General features: G+C 26.5%; 1 long non-coding RNA gene across 2 annotated transcripts in view; it reads left to right on the forward strand.

The window, feature by feature from the left end:
* Nucleotides 1-20,495, forward strand: part of LOC129960688 (uncharacterized) — a 230,998-nt gene that overhangs the window by 151,267 nt on the left and 59,236 nt on the right. The gene's annotated exons all lie outside the window — the stretch shown is intronic.

The raw sequence follows: 20,495 nt of genomic DNA on the forward strand, positions 1-20,495 counted from the left end.
GACACTTTATATTTGTATTTTTCATTCTTTATTCTTGTTGCAGCTGCAACAGAATATTAGATTTCATTATTCTCAGTTTAATATTTAACTTCCAATTGTACTGTTCACTTAAAGTGTTTGTATTCTATATCTTTTGATTTCAAATGTTGGGGCATTTCTGTGTGTTAGTAAGACTGACTATGTTTCTCATTCCACTATATTCTTTTCTGAACATTTTTATAAAATAAAAAACTGAAAATATTGCTTTTTTAGCATATAAGGTATTTGAAAATGTAAAGCATAATTTTTTGGCATATCAAGAAAAGTATGTTCAGTTGTTATTACATTTGAATTTTAATTATATCTAAAATCTCTGTTACATACTAATGTCAATGCAGAATGAAATCTGCTTTCTCTCTGATAAACTTAATAATTAATCTGTATTTCGAAAAACTCAGAATTAGATTTGATGTGTAAATTTTTAAGTCTCTGAATTTTTAAAAATAATTATTTATGTCCTGATGTGTATGTGTTTTACATTTCTTTAACAATACTGCATTTTGAATTTAAACATTTTTTTCTTTCCTTTCATAGGTATAAAAAGATATGAAAGGGACTTGGTTGAAATGCAAACTAATCTTAAGACATGAATGAGGTGTGTATATTTTTGTTTGTCTTTCATATTTTCAAGTTTTTTTTCATTAAATTACTACTTTGTGTTCATATTTAAATATGTTCTAATTTTAAGGGACGAGAAAAAAGTAACATGAATTATAAATTGGTCCTTTGACCTTGAATTGGAGAAATGTGTCTTGATACAACAAATCATGAATTTATGGCATAAAATCAATGTTTTTTGCTTCTTGACTTTTTATATTTGTATTTTTCATTCTTTATTCTTGTTGCAGCTGCAACAGAATATTAGATCTCATTATTCTCAGTTTAATATTTAACTTCTAATTGTACTGTTCACTTAAAGTGTTTGTATTCTATATCTTTTGATTTCAAATGTTGGGGCATTTCTGTGTGTTAGTAAGACTGACTATGTTTCTCATTCCACTATATTCATTTCTGAACCTTTTTATAAAATTAAAAACTGAAAATATTGCTTTTTTAGCATATAAGGTATTTGAAAATGTAAAGCTTAATTTTTTGGCATATCAAGAAAAGTATGTTCAGTTGTTATTACATTTGAATTTTAATTATATCTAAAATCTCTGTTACATACTAATGTCAATGCAGAATGAAATCTGCTTTCTCTCTGATAAACTTAATAATTAATCTGTATTTCGAAAAACTGAGACTGGAATTTGATGTGTAAATTTTTAAGTCTCTGAATTTTTAAAAATAATTTTTTATGTCCTGATGTGTATGTATTTTACATTTCTTTAACAATACTGCATTTTGAATTTAAACATTTTTTTCTTTCCTTTCATAGGTATAAAAAGATATGAAAGGGACTTGGTTGAAATGCAAACTAATCTTAAGACATGAATGAGGTGTGTATATTTTTGTTTGTCTTTCATATTTTTAAATTTTTTTCTTTAAATTACTACTTTGTGCTCATATTTAAATGTGTTCCAATGTAAGGGATGAGAAAAAAGTAACATGAATTATAAATTGGTCCTTTGACCTTGAATTGGAGAAATGTGTCTTGATACAACAAATCATGAATTTATGGCATAAAATCAATGTTTTTTGCTTCTTGACACTTTATATTTGTATTTTTCATTCTTTATTCTTGTTGCAGCTGCAACAGAATATTAGATCTCATTATTCTCAGTTTAATATTTAACTTCCAATTGTACTGTTCACTTAAAGTGTTTGTATTCTATATCTTTTGATTTCAAATGTTGGTTCATTTCTGTGTGTTAGTAAGACTGACTATGTTTCTGATTCCACTATATTCTTTTCTGAACCTTTTTATAAAATTAAAAACTGAAAATATTGCTTTTGTAGCATATAAGGTATTTGAAAATGTAAAGCTTAATTTGTTGGTATATCAAGAAAAGTATGTTCAGTTGTTATTACATTTGAATTGTAATTATATCTAAAATCTCTGTTACATACTAATGTCAATGCAGAATGAAATCTGCTTTCTCTCTGATAAATTTAATAATTAATCTGTATTTCGAAAAACTCAGAATTAGATTTGATGTGTAAATTTTTAAGTCTCTGAATTTTTAAAAATAATTATTTATGTCCTGATGTGTATGTGTTTTACATTTCTTTAACAATACTGCATGTTGAATTTAAACATTTTTTTCTTTTCTTTCATAGGTATAAAAAGTTATGAAATGACTTGGTTGAAATGCAAACTAATCTTAAGACATGAATGAGGTGTGTATATTTTTGTTTGTCTTTCATATTTTCAAGTTTTTTTTATTGAATTACCACTTTGTGCTCATATTTAAATGTGTTCCAATGTAAGGGATGAGAAAAAAGTAACATGAATTATAAATTGGTCCTTTGACCTTGAATTGGAGAAATGTGTCTTGATACAACAAATCATGAATTTATGGCATAAAATCAATGTTTTTTGCTTCTTGACACTTTATATTTGTATTTTTCATTCTTTATTCTTGTTGCAGCTGCAACAGAATATAGATCTCATTATTCTCAGTTTAATATGTAACTTCCAATTGTACTGTTCACTTAAAGTGTTTGTATTCTATATCTTTTGATTTCAATTGTTGGGGCATTTCTGTGTGTTAGTAAGACTGACTATGTTTCTCATTCCAATATATTCTTTTCTGAACCTTTTTATAAAATAAAAAACTGAAAATATTGCTTTTGTAGCATATAAGGTATTTGAAAATGTAAAGCTTAATTTTTTGTCATATCAAGAAAAGTATGTTCAGTTGTTATTACATTTGAATTTTAATTATATCTAAAATCTCTGTTACATACTAATGTCAATGCAGAATGAAATCTGCTTTCTCTCTGATAAACTTAATAATTAATCTCTATTTCGAAAAACTGAGAATGGGATTTGATGTGTAAATTTTTAAGTCTCTGAATTTTTAAAAATAATTATTTATGTCCTGATGTGTATGTGTTTTACATTTCTTTAACTATACTGCATGTTGAATTTAAACATTTTTTTCTTTCCTTTCATAGGTATAAAAAGTTATGAAAGGGACTTGGTTGAAATGCAAACTAATCTTAAGACATGAATGAGGTGTGTATATTTTTGTTTGTCTTTCATATTTTCAAGTTTTTTTATTGAATTACCACTTTGTGTTCATATTTAAATGTGTTCTAATGTAAGGGATGAGAAAAAAGTAACATGAATTATAAATTGGTCCTTTGACCTTGAATTTGAGAAATGTGTCTTGATACAACAAATCATGAATTTATTTCATAAAATCAATGTTTTTTCTTCTTGACACTTTCTATTTGTTTTTTTCATTCTTTATTCTTGTTGCAGCTGCAACATAATATTAGATCTCATTATTCTCAGTTTAATATTTAACTTCTAATTGTACTGTTCACTTAAAGTGTTTGTATTCTGTATCTTTTGATTTCAAATGTTGGGGCGTTTCTGTGTGTTAGTAAGACTGACTATGTTTCTCATTCCACTATATTCTTTTCTAAACCTTTTTATAAAATTAAAAACTGAAAATATTGCTTTTTTAGCATATAAGGTATTTGAAAATGTAAAGAATAATTTTTTGGCATATCAAGAAAAGCTTGTTCATTTGTTATTACATTTGAATTTTAATTATATCTAAAATCTCTGTTACATACTAATGTCAATGCAGAATGAAATCTGCTTTCTCTCTGATAAACTTAATAATTATCTGTATTTCGAAAAACTCAGAATGGGATTTGAAGTGTAAATTTTTAAGTCTCTGAATTTTTAAAAATAATTATTTATGTCCTGATGTGTGTGTGTTTTACATTTCTTTAACAATACTGCATGTTGAATTTAAACATTTTTTTCTTTCCTTTCATAGGTATAAAAAGTTATGAAATTGACTTTATTGAAATGCAAACTAATCTTAAGACATGAATGAGGTGTGTATATTTTTGTTTGTCTTTCATATTTTCAAGTTTTTTTTCATTAAATTACTACTTTGTGTTCATATTTAAATGTGTTCTAATGTAAGGGATGAGAAAAAAGTTACATAAATTATAAATTGGTCCTTTGACCTTGAATTTGAGAAATGTGTCTTGATACAACAAATCATGAATTTATTTCATAAAATCAATGTTTTTTCTTCTTGACACTTTCTATTTGTATTTTTCATTCTTTATTCTTGTTGCAGCTGCAACAGAATATTAGATCTCATTATTCTCAGTTTAATATTTAACTTCTAATTGTACTGTTCACTTAAAGTGTTTGTATTCTGTATCTTTTGATTTCAAATGTTTGGCATTTCTGTGTGTTAGTAAGACTGACTATGTTTCTCATTCCACTATATTCTTTTCTAAACCTTTTTATAAAATTAAAAACTGAAAATATTGCTTTTTTAGCATATAAGGTATTTGAAAATGTAAAGAATAATTTTTTGGCATATCAAGAAAAGTATGTTCATTTGTTATTACATTTGAATTTTAATTATATCTAAAATCTCTGTTACATACTAATGTCAATGCAGAATGAAATCTGCTTTCTCTCTGATAAACTTAATAATTAATCTCTATTTCGAAAAACTGAGAATGGGATTTGATGTGTAAATTTTTAAGTCTCTGAATTTTTAAAAATAATTATTTATGTCCTGATGTGTATGTGTTTTACATTTCTTTAACAGTACTGCATGTTGAATTTAAACATTTTTTTCTTTCCTTTCATAGGTATAAAAAGTTATGAAAGGGACTTGGTTGAAATGCAAACTAATCTTAAGACATGAATGAGGTGTGTATATTTTTGTTTGTCTTTCATATTTTCAAGTTTTTTTCATTAAATTACTACTTTGTGTTCATATTTAAATGTGTTCTAATGTAAGGGATGAGAAAAAAGTTATATGAATTATAAATTGGTCCTTTGACCTTGAATTGGAGAAATGTGTCTTGATACAACAAGTCATGAATTTATGGCATAAAATCAATGTTTTTTGCTTCTTGACACTTTCTATTTGTATTTTTCATTCTTTATTCTTGTTGCAGCTGCAACAGAATATTAGATCCCATTATTCTCAGTTTAATATTTAACTTCTAATTGTACTGTTCACTTAAAGTGTTTGTATTCTATATCTTTTGATTTCAAATGTTGGGGCATTTCTGTGTGTTAGTAAGACTGACTATGTTTCTCATTCCACTATATTCTTTTCTAAACCTTTTTATAAAATTAAAAACTGAAAATATTGCTTTTTTAGCATATAAGGTATTTGAAAATGTAAAGAATAATTTTTTGGCATATCAAGAAAAGTATGTTCATTTGTTATTACATTTGAATTTTAATTATATCTAAAATCTCTGTTACATACTAATGTCAATGCAGAATGAAATCTGCTTTCTCTCTGATAAACTTAATAATTATCTGTATTTCGAAAAACTCAGAATGGGATTTGATGTGTAAATTTTTAAGTCTCTGAATTTTTAAAAATAATTATTTATGTCCTGATGTGTATGTGTTTTACATTTCTTTAACAGTACTGCATGTTGAATTTAAACATTTTTTTCTTTCCTTTCATAGGTATAAAAAGTTATGAAAGGGACTTGGTTGAAATGCAAACTAATCTTAAGACATGAATGAGGTGTGTATATTTTTGTTTGTCTTTCATATTTTCAAGTTTTTTTTCATTAAATTACTACTTTGTGTTCATATTTAAATGTGTTCTAATGTAAGGGATGAGAAAAAAGTTACATAAATTATAAATTGGTCCTTTGACCTTGAATTTGAGAAATGTGTCTTGATACAACAAATCATGAATTTATTTCATAAAATCAATGTTTTTTCTTCTTGACACTTTCTATTTGTATTTTTCATTCTTTATTCTTGTTGCAGCTGCAACAGAATATTAGATCTCATTATTCTCAGTTTAATATTTAACTTCTAATTGTACTGTTCACTTAAAGTGTTTGTATTCTGTATCTTTTGATTTCAAATGTTGGGGCATTTCTGTGTGTTAGTAAGACTGACTATGTTTCTCATTCCACTATATTTTTTCAAAATTAAAAACTGAAAATATTGCGTTTTTAGCATATAAGGTATTTGAAAATGTAAAGCATAATTTTTTGGCATAGCAAGAAAAGTATGTTCAGTTGTTATTACATTTGAATTTTAATTATATCTAAAATCTCTGTTACATACTAATGTCAATGCAGAATGAAATCTGCTTTCTCGCTAATAAACTTAATAATTAATCTGTATTTCGAAAAACTGAGAATGGGATTTGATATGTAAATTTTTATGTCTCTGATTTTGTAAAAATAATTATTTGTGTCCTGATGTGTATGTGTTTTACATTTCTTTAACAATACTGCATGTTGAATTTAAACATTTTTTTCTTTCCTTTCATATGTATAAAAAGTTATGAAAGGGACTTGGTTGAAATGCAAAGAGGGAGCTAAACTAATCTTAAGACATTAATCAGGTATGTATATTTTTGTTGGTGTTTCATTTTTTTCAGTTTTTTTTTTATTTAATTAGCACTTTCTGTTCATATTTAAATCTGTTCTAATGTAAGGGATCAGAAAAAAGTTACATGAATTATGAATTGGACCTTTGTTCATGAATTCGAGAATGTGTCTTGATACAACAAATCATGAATTTATGGTATAAAATCAATGTTTTTTGCTACTTGACACTTTCTGTTTGTAATTTTCATTCTTTATTCTTGTTGCTGCTGTAGCAGAATATTAGATCTCATTATTCTCAGTTTAATATTGTACTTGTAATTGTACTTTTTACTTAAAATGTTGGCAATAAAGAAAATACTTCTAAGTCTATTTGTTTTTATTTCAAATTTTCAATCATACCTTTGCGATATTAAGGCAAATTGTGTTTCTTCTTTGAGTACATTTTTTCTCCGTTTTTTGAAATTTAAAAACAGAAAATATTTATTCTTATACTGCTTAATAATAAAAAATGTAAAGTGTTATTGGGAGATTAAGAAAAGCTTGACAAATTGTTATTACAATTTGAATTTGAATTTTTGCTATAATCTCAGTTTTATTCTGATATTAATTTTTAATATTGATGTAAATTATTTATGTTTCTTAGTATCGTATAAAATATAACAGACAAATCCGTTAAAATAGAGAATATACGAATTTAAATATTTGGCAAAGCAAAATTTAAATGAAGCCATATTTGCAGTATTATAAGAATATTTAGTCTTCAAGTATTAAAATCACTCATCATGCTAAAATAAAAGGAAATAATATTAATTTGCAAATAATATCTTAAATATTCATAGAACTTTTAACCAAATGTTGAAATAAAAAGGCAGAATGTAATTGACGTCAATAATTAAAAACTGAAATGTGTCTTGAATATCAATTTTTTTTTCCGACAAGTAAGTGAATTTTGCTCTAAATTGTTTCATTTGACACAATTTCAAATGAATATGTAATCTACATCAAGAGAAAACTTTATATTGCAATTGAATAAAACTGAATTTTCAAAACAAAAATTAAAAACTAATGAAGTTTTGACACCATATGAAGAATAAATGAGATCATCAAGGATGTGTAATTTAAATCAATAATTGGAAAATAAAAATGTGTGTTGAACATCAGTTTTTATTCCAAGATCAAATGATTATGTAATCGGCATAGAGAGAAATTTTATATTGCAATGGAATGAAGTTGAATTTTAGTCTAATTAAAAACTAAACATGATTTGTCACCAAATGAACAATTAAGGAGACATTCACTGAAAATGTGTTATATAATAATTAAGTAAATTATCTTTGATATGTGGTATCTGTCGAAATGTACCAAAGAAACAAGCTTATTGTGCTAAAAATTAAATATTCTAAATTCTTAGTAAATCAAAATTAAACAGATTTTAAAACATTAGGCCAATCTGTTGATTTAGGAGCAAAATCAATCAGTTAGTTTAAGTTTTTAGTGGCATAAAGTCCAATTTAATTTTTATGTAGATCATTTATGATACTTGGTATCATATAAAATATGACAAATAATCAAATCCATGAAAAAAGGAGAGGATTTAACAAAACAAAATGAAAGTATACAGCTATAAAATGTAAAAAAAAAAAAAAAAAAAAAAAAGCTTCTTAATAATAAAAATTAGACTCATCATGCTGTAAATAAAATGAAATTATAGCAATTTACAAATAATTTCTTAAATATTTACACAATTATTAAACAGTTGTGTAAATAAAATGCAGAATGTAATTTTTGTCAATGATTGAAAAATGAAAATGTATATTGAAGATCAGTTTTATTTCAAGTTCAGATGAATATGTAATCTATGTAGAGAGATATCTTTATGTTGCAATAGAATTAAGCTGAATTTTAGCGAAATTAAAAACCAATCACGATTTGACACCAAATGAACAATAAATGAAAGATTTAGTTATGATGTGTGATATAATAATTAGGTATTTTTTATGGCATTGACAAAATGTAACAAAAAAATGGGATTATATTGCAAAAAAAAAAAAAAAAAAAAATTCTAATTTGTAGCAAATCAAAACATCAAAACTGAACAGATTTTTATAGAAAACCTATCGTCTTTTAGCTTCTTTTAGAGAAGTACTGAAATTCAACGTACTTCAATGCCGATATTCTTCTGAGTCTTAATGGTACTCAGATGTAATTTTTATGCATTTTCCTATACATCTGACTTTGAATTATGAAAGAAGAATTATACTATATTTTGCGCATACACATTAAATTTTTTTCTTTCTGAAAAATAAAAGTCAAGATTATGTTTCCAAAGATGGATAGCAACGACATCATTGAGCTGACGGAAGAATATAGAAAGAACTCCGGAACAACTTATGGAAATGTATTCTTTACCGCAGCAAGAAGTTGCAGAGGATATTTGATCTGGAAAGAAGAAAATAATAGCTTCAACAGAGCAGCAGCCTTCCAGTGAAATAAGGGAGATGCTGAAAGCTACTCTCTTATCACCCTGATAAGGTAGTAGCTATACACACTCCTAATTAATTTACGAATAATGCTGTGCATCATTTCCGACAAGTTTCGAAGCGTATCATAAGACAAATGTCTTTAGACAGATTTCTTGTAATAAAAGCCATGCATTAAAAATAGTAATTTATATAATAATATATATATATATTTTTTCTGAAATGGAATAGATTGTCCTATTATACATGGTTTTCTCTGGATTTTTTTTTTCCCCGGTTTGCCCGTAACGAGGATGTAGCATTCTTTCGAGTACGATTCTGTAATGAATTACACTTATTACGCAAGATACCACGGTACACGTTTCTTTAAATATATAAACAATATTCACAAAGTATTTGATCAAATATGTGATTTGATAATGATTTAAGACAATGAAGGAAAAAAAAGAGACAAGTTAATTAAGAAATTCGGACTCTGTTTCTTCCACTGAATGTTAATTTTCACTTTGAAAAGCAATGTCCAGAATTTTTAATCGTCTTGATTTATTTGTTTTTCTTTCGCTGTTGTTTGTCTTAAATGATTTTTCACCATCTTTCCTGTGTTAAAATTATTCATCATGATCCATTGCAGAATTAGAGCAAAGAGACATGCATCTGTTAGCAGCAGGAGAGCAGCGTAAAATAGAAGCAAACATTCTGATGAGAAATTAGATCAACATTAACTAATTATAAATTGCACAATAATTTTGCTCAAAATATAGAAAAGAAAATTTTAATATTTTTTATTTATTACTTTTTTTTGTGATCAGAAAGCACATTTCTTATGATTTTCGAAAAAAAAAAGAAAATGTCATTTACAGGCAGGAATATATTACATTCTACACACTTTGAATGCTGTTTTGGCTCAACTTCCCTAAAAGCATTCATATCTTCCTCGTAATGAGACATATATTTCAAATAGTGCCGCACACTTGTGCCGCCATCCATGAAATGAAAATAAAGCTTTGTGAAACTGGACTATAATAATCCAGTGGATCTCAAAATATTTCTATTAATGCTCTATGCCATGAGAAAAATGAGGAGATTTAAGAGTCTCTTCAATAAATAAAGGGTATAGAAATTAGTCAAGTAATAACTTAAAAGAAATTTTAATTAAAAAAATTCTATAAAAATTACATTCTTTAAGTAAACATGGGTTCCTCACATGCAAGCAAGGGAACCGCACACAGACTGAAGAAAAACTCCTGAAATACTCTGTTTCCGGTGTCAGGGGTTGCCAGAATGTTCGCTTAAGGCAGAGATCTTTCATCCCATCCGGTGATGCATAACAGTGCGGGTGCTACAAGGGTTAATATAAAAATGTCTTAGGAGAGTTGCATTCAGTAACATATTCAGACAAAGAATCCGCAAAATATTTAATTTCATTCTTCTAAACAGGGCATTTAAAAATAATTCTTTACTTTTATTTTCAATAATTTTAATCCTTAAGTCTCTTTAAAGCTGAAATTGCGTAATACGATTAAGCAGCCTCGGCAGATCAGATCCATGAAACGAGTTTGTGAACTGAAAATTACAAACAACCCAGTCCTTTTTATTATTATTATTTATTTATCGAGACGAACTTAAGAGTCAGAATTAATAAACTATTTTTTTTATTCCTCTAAATGACGAATTTTCAAAATGCAGTTGAACATTTTGATTTGTCTTTTAAGTGTAAAATTTGCTTGTGCGTACGTATATATACACACACACAAACAAATGCAATTTTATGGGAGATCAATGAATATATATATATATATATATATATATATATATATATATATATATATATTCAATGATAACCCACGAAAAGTGAAATTAGTTTTATTTTCCAAAATACTAACTGTAGGAGAAAATTACGTTTCTTTCATTCATCTAACCACGCACAGTTTTAAGTTTTATATGCAAAATTTGCAGAGATATGCTCATTTTTAATTTTAGAAGGACTAATCGGCAATTTCAATGAAAACGTTTGTTTCTGAAACATTTATTCAAGAAATAAAAATTGTCACATTCAATTATTTTTCTAGTAGTACATCATCCAACTATCATAACCTAGAAGAAATTTACTAATAATGCATAAGATTGCTCATTATAATTAGTCTTTAGTTGCAACTTTGATTCTATAAAAAAAAAAAAGGGTGGAAAAACTTCAGAAACTGAAAATTTAATACATCTCGAAGAAGCACTAGAAAGCCGTCTAAGAAAATAAAATTATTTGCTTGCTCTCTAAAACAATGCTATATTCAGTAATAAGGAAAGTTTAGATACGCTGAATATTTGTTTTGTATATAATCGTCATGCCGTCGTGGTTGTGGAAGAATATAATCATCGTTTTTCGAATCTCTAGCATCCTTCTAGTAACTGTGTTTACAGAACGAATTATATAGCAGGATCATTTCAGTTTATATTTTGGCTAATTTTTTAAATTACTCTCATGCTAATGCACGAATAATCAGTCCAAAACTCAACATTCTAGGACCGACAGTGTAGAATTTATTTCAACGTAATAACTGGCATCCATAGAGAATACACTCTGTCCTTGGATTTGTCTAGAATGTTGAAGTTGCGCCCAATCTTAGGTAAAATTAAAATCTCAATTATCTGAATGTGGTGAAAAAAATCAAACATTTTCAACTTTAAGTAATATAATATTACAATGATGAAAAGAAACATAGTCAAATAATAGAATATTTAATATCATGAAGGAAAGAAATGTAATCAATGAACATTTTCTTTTTTCGAATAGCGTTCCTTTTAACTGGAAAAAAAAAAAAATTATTTCAAAAAATGCTGCATTACACAAAAAAGCAAGGTTTTAACTAATAATTTCTCCGTGAAAATTTCTATCTATAAGTTAATATAATCTTCATACAAAATACAATTTCAATTCAATGATTGCGCATTTTAAGAACACTCAATTCAAACTGATTAGAAATAAACATTACGTTTAATTCAAAAAGAAAGAAATGATGAATCCAGCCTGAAGACTTCCTGAAGGATCACCCTCAGGCATTAGCGCTCTTTATATACAATGCATCATTTTTTATAGTCTATGTATTTTCTGTAGGCGGTTCAAGGTCACGTTTTTTACCTCGTTACTTTTTGTTTGCGTCGCAACGCTGTGGCAGATAACAGTGTCTTTTTTCTTCAGTATCTCTTTTTTCTTTTCTTTCTTTTTTTCTTTTTCTTTTTTTTCCCCTTGCCACAGCTGTTAAGGTAAGGCCAGCTTAATGTCCTTACTGAAACGTACTGTTGTGGGGAAAAAAAAAAAAAAAAAAAAAAAAACAAGCTTTGTCGAAACCATGGCAACGGACAAGGAGAAAGGGAGAATAGCAGGGCAAACGAGTTTCCTTGAAACGCCCACAGAAATTACACAGACTATAGTTTGGTTGAGAAAAAAATTTATTTTTAATTGAATTTCTTAATTATAGCATTTATGATTAATTTCAATTCAAACCGATATTTAACTCATTAGATGTGGGATTATTCAATTATAAGTACAAATACCAAGAAGGATCGCAAAATTTATAATTTCTTTTTCGCCAAAACTGATATAATGTCATACAACAAAAGCATACCTGAAACAAATGGTACTAAATAGTATATGATAATGCGAAATAATTATTTCCCAGATTCGCAATGTTCTCAACCTTTAAAGTAGGCGTCTTGGTATCACAAATTTTGGACTGAATAATTTAAATATATGTTTCCGTAAGTGATGGATCATCCTCTTGAAATTTCAATAAATTTTTAATCAGAAATTCTCCAAAGAAAGAAAGGACACAGAGACTACTATTATCTTTTTCACCAGAACAGGATTATGAAAATTTCGCGATTTAGAAAGGGATTTATATTCGTTTAGTAAATATAACATCCCGTTTAGAATTGATCCTATGTATGTTGTTATATGGACATAGGAATTTTGAACAGTAATTAAATGATTAGAACGATACCACAGGAACACCGCACTTCATAGGGAACTTATTAATATCGAAAATTATATTGTACGGTCTAAATAACTATTTAATGTTATCTAAAAACGAGAGTAATAGGAATATTTGTGAGTTGGGCCTCCTATTTTTCCCCTTCTAAGAAACTCCTTTCATTGTTTTATGTGTAAAAAACGAAATAAAATTTTTTCTTGCTCCGGCACGAAAGTTCCTGCTAAATGCCAATAACTATAATCTGACTAGAAAGAAGATTAGAACATTTAGTACCTGCTAATATTGATTATAGGAACTGACTGAAACCTTAATCACCTTAAATAATTTGAAATTTATTTAACAAAGAGGGCATTTAAATTTTTTTTTCATTTTAAAGTTTTCAAAATTTAGTTCGAAATTATGCAAATAATTTCGATCTAAATATAATAATATTGTTTTTTATTAATATTTTAACAAACTCTTTTATTGATTATCAACTTAAATATCATTATTATATTAACTATCAATAATAAAATGCTTTGTCAGATTATGGGAATTTGCTACATATAACAGCTCTCGCAAATAATTAAGATAAAAAAAATTACCTGATTTCCATTTCAGTTAGTCAGGTCTAATCTATAACTTTTCAGGAGGTTCGAATTTGCCAAAACAAAGACCCAAGAAAATTACGTTACCCGTTAAGAGCCTCTAAATGTTTTATCGGGGCCTAAGGAGACAGCTGAATACCCTCATATTCTCAGTGGTTTCCCTGAAATGGTGAAAGACTTGGAAAAGCAACAAAGGTCGTTATTACTTTTCATAGTTGTAAGGTTCTTATAAGCACTTATAATTTATGGTGAAGTTTGAAACAGCAACTGGAAGAGAATGAGCTAAAAAAATAATTAGTAAATTTATACAAATGTGTACGGTACAAAGCGATGAATAAAAAAAAAAAGAAAAGAAATATGTAACCAACATTTGAGGTGAAACATATTCATTTCAGGATAGTGAATTGAACTGAAAAATAAAATACTACTTGTACACAATTACAATTTCAAATTATTTTTATATCTTGCAGTTATGACAGTTATAAATTTTATCTTAGTAATATCTGAGTGATATTAAGATTGAGTTTGCTTAATATTTCTTTCAAAACAGAGTACGTTCGCCAAAATTGTGGCAATCGTTTGCCATTAAGGTTGGGGATTTAAAGATGAGTTCTTCAATATTGGACTGAGTTTTGATTAACATAGAGAAGAACCTATCGTTTTCGTTATCGAATTACAGAATTGTTTGATTTCATAATGCCATATGAGCGTACGCATATTTTCCCTATTTTTTCCTTTCATTTCCGATGTTAGTTTCAAATTCTCACCAATATATATATATTTTATTTTATTTTTGTTAAAATAAAGTAAACATGATTTGTAAATAGTTATTAATTCATTTCATGTAGATCACGGGCCTTTCAAAGAGTCATATACAAAGGCAAATAACTTCTTAGAAAATTAATGATAATTTTTGGAATTTTTTTGGGAAATTGTAATTCTTGAATAATGTTTTCTTTTAATGTCAAAATTATGATCTTAAACCAAATAGCAGTAAAAATACTAAATGATTTTAAATATGACTGCTTGTTTTCACTATCGTATCTGCCTTGGAATTTCTCATTATAAAATCCCGATTGCGTCATACATTTTCCCTTCTTTCTTTTAAAGCTAAAAGTTTTTATCCAGTGCACACTGTCTTTTCAATTATTTTTGTTTGGTTTCAAAAGTTTCAGAAAGTGTTAAACTGTGTCGAAGATAGAAGAAATGGTGCAAAAGCATTTTTGTTTACTTTTGATTTTGTACCATATTCAGCTTTTTTTCTTTTTACTCTATTCTTAATTTAACTTATTTATTGATAATAATGTTACTTTCTGAAAGTCTCATTCTTTTTTTTTATGTATATATTTTTAAACTATTTGACTATTTTATGTGTATATTATTTAAACTATGTGCAATTATTTAAACTATGTGTATATATTTCAATCTATTTGACTAAATTCTTAAGGTTAAAACAAAAGTTTTTTTTTTTTTTTCAAATGCTGTATTCTATTACTATTATACTATTTTTAAATATACTTACTATTTCTCTTCATAGGCATCAATATTAATTAATGGTCCTTCATTATTATTTCTTTTTCAACTTAATTTTTTTGGTCACATTTATGCAGCCCATATATTTTTGGTTTTCTTAGACTTTTTTATGATATCCTTTGTTTCATAACTTTGTGTCAGATTTGATATGTTTTCTTATATAATAGATCAGAAATAATTAACACGAATTTTAAATTAGAGTACTTGCTTTAACTTATTTAACTTCTTTTTTTTTGTGTTTTATCTTTGTTTGTCTTTAAAATATTGCAGATTTTTATTTAATTACCACTTTGTGTTCACATTTAAATCAGTTCTAATGTAAGGAATGAGAAAAAAAAAAAAAAAATGAATTATAAAGTGGGCCTTTTTTCATAATCGAGAAATGTATCTTGATACAACAAATCATGAATTTATGGCATAAAATCAATGTTTTTTGCTTCTTGACACTTTCTATTTGTATTTTTCATTCTTTATTCTTGTTGCAGCTGCAACAGAATATTAGATTTCATTATTCTCAGTTTAATATTTAACTTCTAATTGCACTGTTCACTTAAAATGTTTGTATTCTATATCTTTTCATTTCAAATATTGGAGCATTTCTGTGTGTTAGTAAGACTGACTTTGTTTTTCAGTCCACTATATTCTTTTCTGAACCTTTTTATAAAATTAAAAACTGAAAATATTGCTTTTTTAGCATATAAGGTATTTGAAAATGTAAAGAATAATTTTTTGGCATATCAAGAAAAGTATGTTCAGTTGTTATTACATTTGAATTTTAATTATATCTATAATCTCTGTTGCATACTAATGTCAATGCAGAATGAAATCTGCTTTCTCTCTGATAAACTTAATAATTAATCTGTATTTCGAAAAATTGAGAATGGGATTTGATGTCTAAATTTTTAAGTCTCTGAATTTTTAAAAATAATTATTTATGTCCTGATGTGTATGTGTTTTACATTTCTTTAACAATACTGCATGTTGAATTTAAACATTTTTTTCTTTCCTTTCATAGGTATAAAAAGATATGAAAGGGACTTGGTTGAAATGCAAACTAATCTTAAGACATGAATGAGGTGTGTATATTTTTGTTTGTCTTTCATATTTTCAAGTTTTTTTTCATTAAATTACTACTTTGTGTTCATATTTAAATGTGTTCCAATGTAAGGGATGAGAAAAAAGTAACATGAATTATAAATTGGTCCTTTGACCTTGAATTGGAGAAATGTGTCTTGATACAACAAATCATGAATTTATGGCATAAAATTAATGTTTTTTGCTTCTTGACACTTTATATTTGTATTTTTCATTCTTTATTCTTGTTGCAGCTGCAACAGAATATTAGATCTCATTATTCTCAGTTTAATATTTAACTTCTAATTGTACTGTTCACTTAAAGGGTTTGTATTCTATATCTTTTGATTTCAAATGTTGGGGCATTTCTGTGTGTTAGTAAGACTGACTATGTTTCTCATTCCACTATATTTTTATAAAATTAAAAACTGAAAATATTGCGTTTTTAGCATATAAGGTATTTGAAAATGTAAAGCATAATTTTTTGGCATAGCAAGAAAAGTATGTTCAGTTGTTATTACATTTGAATTTTAATTATATCTAAAATCTCTGTTACATACTAATGTCAATGCAGAATGAAATCTGCTTTCTCTCTGATAAACTTAATAATTAATCTCTATTTCGAAAAACTGAGAATGGGATTTGATGTGTAAATTTTTAAGTCTCTGAATTTTTAAAAATAATTATTTATGTCCTGATGTGTATGTGTTTTACATTTCTTTAACAGTACTGCATGTTGAATTTAAACATTTTTTTCTTTCCTTTCATAGGTATAAAAAGTTATGAAAGGGACTTGGTTGAAATGCAAACTAATCTTAAGACATGAATGAGGTGTGTATATTTTTGTTTGTCTTTCATATTTTCAAGTTTTTTTCATTAAATTACTACTTTGTGTTCATATTTAAATGTGTTCTAATGTAAGGGATGAGAAAAAAGTTATATGAATTATAAATTGGTCCTTTGACCTTTAATTGGAGAAATGTGTCTTGATACAACAAATCATGAATTTATGGCATAAAATCAATGTTTTTTGCTTCTTGACACTTTCTATTTGTATTTTTCATTCTTTATTCTTGTTGCAGCTGCAACAGAATATTAGATCCCATTATTCTCAGTTTAATATTTAACTTCTAATTGAACTGTTCACTTAAAGTGTTTGTATTCTATATCTTTTGATTTCAAATGTTGGGGCATTTCTGTGTGTTAGTAAGACTGACTATGTTTCTCATTCCACTATATTCTTTTCTGAACCTTTTTATAAAATTAAAAACTGAAAATATTGCTTTTTTAGCATATAAGGTATTTGAAAATGTAAAGAATAATTTTTTGGCATATCAAGAAAAGTATGTTCATTTGTTATTACATTTGAATTTTAATTATATCTAAAATCTCTGTTACATACTAATGTCAATGCAGAATGAAATCTGCTTTCTCTCTGATAAACTTAATAATTATCTGTATTTCGAAAAACTCAGAATGGGATTTGATGTGTAAATTTTTAAGTCTCTGAATTTTTAAAAATAATTATTTATGTCCTGATGTATATGTGTTTTACATTTCTTTAACAATACTGCATGTTGAATTTAAACATTTTTTTCTTTCCTTTCATAGGTATAAAAAGTTATGAAAGGGACTTGGTTGAAATGCAAACTAATCTTAAGACATGAATGAGGTGTGTATATTTTTGTTTGTCTTTCATATTTTCAAGTTTTTTTTTCATTAAATTACTACTTTGTGTTCATATTTAAATGTGTTCTAATGTAAGGGATGAGAAAAAAGTTACATAAATTAAAAATTGGTCCTTTGACCTTTAATTGGAGTAATGTGTCTTGATACAACAAATCATGAATTTATGGCATAAAATCAATGTTTTTTGCTTCTTGACACTTTCTATTTGTATTTTTCATTCTTTATTCTTGTTGCAGCTGCAACAGAATATTAGATCTCATTATTCTCAGTTTAATATTTAACTTCTAATTGTACTGTTCACTTAAAGTGTTTGTATTCTATATCTTTTGATTTCAAATGTTGGGGCATTTCTGTGTGTTAGTAAGACTGACTATGTTTCTCATTCCACTATATTTTTATAAAATTAAAAACTGAAAATATTGCGTTTTTAGCATATAAGGTATTTGAAAATGTAAAGCATAATTTTTTGGCATAGCAAGAAAAGTATGTTCAGTTGTTATTACATTTGAATTTTAATTATATCTAAAATCTCTGTTACATACTAATGTCAATGCAGAATGAAATCTGCTTTCTCTCTGATAAACTTAATAATTAATCTCTATTTCGAAAAACTGAGAATGGGATTTGATGTGTAAATTTTTAAGTCTCTGAATTTTTAAAAATAATTATTTATGTCCTGATGTGTATGTGTTTTACATTTCTTTAACAGTACTGCATGTTGAATTTAAACATTTTTTTCTTTCCTTTCATAGGTATAAAAAGTTATGAAAGGGACTTGGTTGAAATGCAAACTAATCTTAAGACATGAATGAGGTGTGTATATTTTTGTTTGTCTTTCATATTTTCAAGTTTTTTTCATTAAATTACTACTTTGTGTTCATATTTAAATGTGTTCTAATGTAAGGGATGAGAAAAAAGTTATATGAATTATAAATTGGTCCTTTGACCTTGAATTGGAGAAATGTGTCTTGATACAACAAATCATGAATTAATGGCATAAAATCAATGTTTTTTGCTTCTTGACACTTTCTATTTGTATTTTTCATTCTTTATTCTTGTTGCAGCTGCAACAGAATATTAGATCCCATTATTCTCAGTTTAATATTTAACTTCTAATTGAACTGTTCACTTAAAGTGTTTGTATTCTATATCTTTTGATTTCAAATGTTGGGGCATTTCTGTGTGTTAGTAAGACTGACTATGTTTCTCATTCCACTATATTTTTATAAAATTAAAAACTGAAAATATTGCGTTTTTAGCATATAAGGTATTTGAAAATGTAAAGCATAATTTTTTGGCATAGCAAGAAAAGTATGTTCAGTTGTTATTACATTTGAATTTTAATTATATCTAAAATCTGTGTTACATACTAATGTCAATGCAGAATGAAATCTGCTTTCTCTCTGATAAACTTAATAATTAATCTCTATTTCGAAAAACTGAGAATGGGATTTGATGTGTAAATTTTTAAGTCTCTGAATTTTTAAAAATAATTATTTATGTCCTGATGTGTATGTGTTTTACATTTCTTTAACAGTACTGCATGTTGAATTTAAACATTTTTTTCTTTCCTTTCATAGGTATAAAAAGTTATGAAAGGGACTTGGTTGAAATGCAAACTAATCTTAAGACATGAATGAGGTGTGTATATTTTTGTTTGTCTTTCATATTTTCAAGTTTTTTTCATTAAATTACTACTTTGTGTTCATATTTAAATGTGTTCTAATGTAAGGGATGAGAAAAAAGTTATATGAATTATAAATTGGTCCTTTGACCTTTAATTGGAGAAATGTGTCTTGATACAACAAATCATGAATTTATGGCATAAAATCAATGTTTTTTGCTTCTTGACACTTTCTATTTGTATTTTTCATTCTTTATTCTTGTTGCAGCTGCAACAGAATATTAGATCCCATTATTCTCAGTTTAATATTTAACTTCTAATTGAACTGTTCACTTAAAGTGTTTGTATTCTATATCTTTTGATTTCAAATGTTGGGGCATTTCTGTGTGTTAGTAAGACTGACTATGTTTCTCATTCCACTATATTCTTTTCTGAACCTTTTTATAAAATTAAAAACTGAAAATATTGCTTTTTTAGCATATAAGGTATTTGAAAATGTAAAGAATAATTTTTTGGCATAGCAAGAAAAGTATGTTCAGTTGTTATTACATTTGAATTTTAATTATATCTAAAATCTCTGTTACATACTAATGTCAATGCAGAATGAAATCTGCTTTCTCTCTGATAAACTTAATAATTATCTGTATTTCGAAAAACTCAGAATGGGATTTGATGTGTAAATTTTTAAGTCTCTGAATTTTTAAAAATAATTATTTATGTCCTGATGTGTATGTGTTTTACATTTCTTTAACAATACTGCATGTTGAATTTAAACATTTTTTTCTTTCCTTTCATAGGTATAAAAAGTTATGAAAGGGACTTGGTTGAAATGCAAACTAATCTTAAGACATGAATGAGGGGTGTATATTTTTGTTTGTCTTTCATATTTTCAAGTTTTTTTTTCATTAAATTACTACTTTGTGTTCATATTTAAATGTGTTCTAATGTAAGGGATGAGAAAAAAGTTACATAAATTATAAATTGGTCCTTTGACCTTGAATTGGAGAAATGTGTC

The sequence above is a fragment of the Argiope bruennichi genome, chromosome X2, assembly GCF_947563725.1.
Source record: "Argiope bruennichi chromosome X2, qqArgBrue1.1, whole genome shotgun sequence".
In the NCBI taxonomy this organism is placed as follows: domain Eukaryota; kingdom Metazoa; phylum Arthropoda; class Arachnida; order Araneae; family Araneidae; genus Argiope; species Argiope bruennichi.